Source organism: Chionomys nivalis, chromosome 2 (genome assembly GCF_950005125.1).
Source record: "Chionomys nivalis chromosome 2, mChiNiv1.1, whole genome shotgun sequence".
NCBI lineage: Eukaryota > Metazoa > Chordata > Mammalia > Rodentia > Cricetidae > Chionomys > Chionomys nivalis.
Window position 1 is genome coordinate 66379918 of NC_080087.1, and position 4245 is coordinate 66384162.

Below are 4245 nucleotides of genomic sequence, written 5' to 3' on the forward strand. Positions count from 1 at the left end.
CCAACAGCTGTTTCCGGTTGGTGTCCAGACCCTTTTGAACCTTCCCTCCCTCTCAGGCTGTCTTCCACACAGCTCCAGCTGTCAGGCCGCCTTGGAGCCGCCCTGCACAGCCTCCTCTCATGCCTGCTGCCAGCCTAGAGCAGAACTGGATCTAGGAGGACGCTGCACCCCCGTTTCTGACCATCTTATCCCGAGTTTTGATCACTTCGGATTAAAATTGTTCAGTCTATCGCCTCATTTTGCGATTCTAGTGTCCTGGCCTATAAACTCATACAGAAAAATACAACCACCACACAACTCTTGACGCTACCTTCCATAGCCCAAACACAAACTAAGATGAAATATTCCTGCCTCAAATCATCATTTCCGTAGACCAATGAGGATGAAATTAAAAAAAAAAAAAACCAGAAAACACACACCTAGGTATCATCCCCTGCTAGGCTAGGCACACCCTCTCCTACAGACAAATTCCACACATATAACTAGGTGTCAAGACCAGCTGGGTATTCCCTGCCTGCCTTACATAGAAAGTGTCATACACACTTTAATTCTCTGCTTGGTACCTTTTTCCGAATACAATGAAAGCCCAACATATACATACAAGTCTACATATCAGTTCCTAGGACATAACCTTCCCCTACAACTAAGACCCTCATATAGCACACAACTAGGTGTTACATACTATCACCTAAAACCATAACCCCCATATTCACACAAGCAAGTATCGGGTTCTGCTATTTATCTCTTCTCCTACAGCCAAAGCTCCACATGCACATACATGGTTAGGTTTCAGATACTGCAGGGTACCCCCTCCCTTACTGCCCAAACCTACTATCACATGGTAGGCATGGTGTCAGGCCCAACTGTGCATCCCCTTGTCTACAAATAGAGCTTATTACACACATGTATGCTTCAAATCCTTCTAGGTACAAACTTCCCTACAGCACAGTCCCCATATACACTCATTCTCTCTGTCTCTCTCTGTCTCTGTCTCTGTCTCTCTCTGTCTCTCTCTCTCTCTCTCTCTCACACACACACACACACACACACACACATAGATGGCAAGGTTTGTTTCAGGTCCTGTTAGGTACAAATTTCCCTATAGTACAATCGCCCCCCTCAGACACGCACACATACACCTGTACACATGCATACATAGTAAGGTATCAGGTTGTGCAAGATACCCCTCCCCTATAGCAGTACACTAGGTAAACACACCTATACACACACAAACACATTCATAGAGCGATAGGTGTCAGGTCATATTAGGTGTGCACTCCCTTATAGCTGAAAACCCAGAGTCAGGCTTAGGAATCCCTTCCCTTAAAAACAGACCAAACACATAGGACTAGGTGTCAGGTCCTGATAGGTACCTTCTCCCCTAATCCAAAGATGCAACACATAAACATGGGTAGTTCATCAGTACTGTTAGGTACATCCCCCAGTGATATATATAAAATATCAGCTCTGTACACACACACACACACACACACACACACACACACACATCTAGGCCCTACAGCTAAACCATCACAAGTACATGCATGACTATGTCTGGCTTTTCATGTTAATTCCTCCCTGCAGGCAAAACTCCTGAAATGGGGCTAGTTGTGTGAATTGCTAGGTACGAACTCACCCCTAACTCCTACCCCACCCCCCAGGAGTTAGATGTCAATTCCTACTAGGTATCTTTCTCTATAAGCAAAGCCCCACACAGGAATCTAGATACGGATCTTTCTAGGTGCCCCTCTCCTGTAGCCAAAGCCTAATGCACAAGCATGGCTATGTCTGGATCTACCACATATTTCCTCCCACTCATCCACTGCTGTACAAACACATACAGAGTTAGGCTTCAGGTCCTGCTAAGTGCCCCATCCCTACAGTGAGAGTCCCACTTACACATTCAGATCAAGGTATTGAGTCATGCTAGGAAGCATGTATTATTTTTTCATGTGATACAGATTATTCTTAGAATCATTATATCAGATACATGAGAATAGAATTTCATCAGACAGATGTCCCCAGTGTGAGTCTGTGGTTGGTCATGCTAGACATGGCTTGGCATTAGTTTCAATATAAATATTTATCTAGGCTATGAGTTCATGGCATTTTGAGCTAAGGGCAAGTAGTTGTGGTTAATAGTCACACAGTCTACAGTCTTTTTATATTTCTGCAATCTATGCAGAAGAACTTCTTTCCTTTCCATATTTCTAACTCTTTTTCAAACCTTCGCCCAAACCAATCTCAAGACATTACAGGCATTTTTCTCTCTCTTCTATCCTTATCCTATCTTTGCTGAATCTGTCTTAATTGCTTAATTAAGTTTGCCTTTTGTTCTTTATTTATTAACCACCAGATTAAACCTGGAAACCTTTTTGCCTTGAATGTTAACCCATCTTCCTCTATTAGCATCATATACTCCTATATATGGCAATGGCTCCTCAGTAGACTCTGGAAACTCAAACATACTATCTTTCCTTCCAGAATAAACCAGACTGTATTCCTTAGGACATAAGCAGGTAATGCCAAAAGTGCAAGGGCTCCAACACAGGAAGCACAGCACACACACACCATCTCTGTGGACACTCTTCCTTGAAGTTTGTGCCACAGCCTACATGAGATCACGCAGACTCCATAGGAGGTGGCATGACTGGTATCATATCCTGCTAGGAAACCCCTTGCCTACAGGCAAATACCCCAGACACAGCTCCCCATATTCATATAAGGCAAGTGATAGGTTCTGGCATTTATCTCTACCCTCTCAATCAAAGTTCCATATGCACAAATACATTTAGGTTTATGATCTGCTACGTACCTCATCCCCCACAGTAAAACACCAGGTTTACACAATCAAACATACAAACACACAAATACACATATGCAAGCAATCATGGGAGAAGGCCTGTAGGAGCCCTCACCAGACAGTGAGGTCCCAGTAGTTTTTCCCTAGCTCTGTGGATGGATCTTTGGACTTAGGGGAAGTGTATCTAGTAGAAACTAGCACCTACTTCTGGGTGTGTCATTGCTTTAGAAGAGGGGATTCCCGGCAGGATCTGACAAATAGCCATGTTTATGTGTATGACTGGACTGTAAGGGTAGGACTATATTGCTACTCCTGACACCTTAGCCCTGTGTGGAGAGCTGTAAAAGAATAAGAAGTTTATCAGAACCTGACACCTGTGTGTGTGAAAGGCGATGTTTTAGTTATGTTGAAGTGATGCCTAGTAGTTCTTGAAACCCACCCTACACACATATATGGCTTACTACCAGGTCTTGCTGCAACAACCCTCCCTTACAACAAAAGCTATATGCATAGAATCTTCTAAGGATATACCCCCCTATAGTCTGAGGACCCCATATATATCCAGAGTATCATGTCTTCCTCTGTATCACCTTCCCTACAGTAAAACTTAAAATACACATACATGGCAAGGTGTCACATCATACTAGGAACCCCATCCCCTACAGACAATACCACACATCCACACAAGAATGGTGTTGGGTCCTTCTGACTGTCTGCTGCCTTACAATCAAAGCTCTGTCTCTGTCTCTCTCTGTTTCTCTGTCTCTCCATCTCTCTCTCTCTCTCATTTATGTTTTGTGGTGAGCTCAGTCTGCAAAAGGTAAAACTGCTACCAAAATTGAAAGCTGAAGTGAAATTCCATGAAAAATTCATATCCATTCAGCTAGAAGCAGCTAATATATCTGTGCCCATTACCCCATAAAGCTCAAAATGTCTCTAGTCTATCATTGTACCTAGGTTTTCCTGTTATGCTTATTAATATCATTGAAGTGGCAAGGATCAATAAAAGGGATTTGATGTGGAATGCCATCACTATTACATAGATTTGTATACTTGGTACCCATCATGTTGTGCTTTTGGGGACACAGTGCAATCCTTATAGATAGGACCTAGAATAAAAGTTTAGGTGATTGAAGAAACGGGGGATGAAAATGACATGTAACCAACTGCATTACACTCCTAATGTCCATCCCATGAATTTCCCCATTGTGTTGTCCTATGCCCTTGTCAATCTTAGGTTAGAGAAGTTTTCCTCTCAGAAGAAAATCATTAAAAGCTATTTGATCACAGCAATGAGAAGAATTAGTATAGTTGTTCAGGATAGAAAGTGAGAGTGGGGAAAAACCCACAGTGGGTTTTGCTGAGCTGTGATTGGCCCATTGCATGTGACATCACAAGGAGTCATTGTGAGGTACACTAGATACCAGTCCATATAAGGTGCT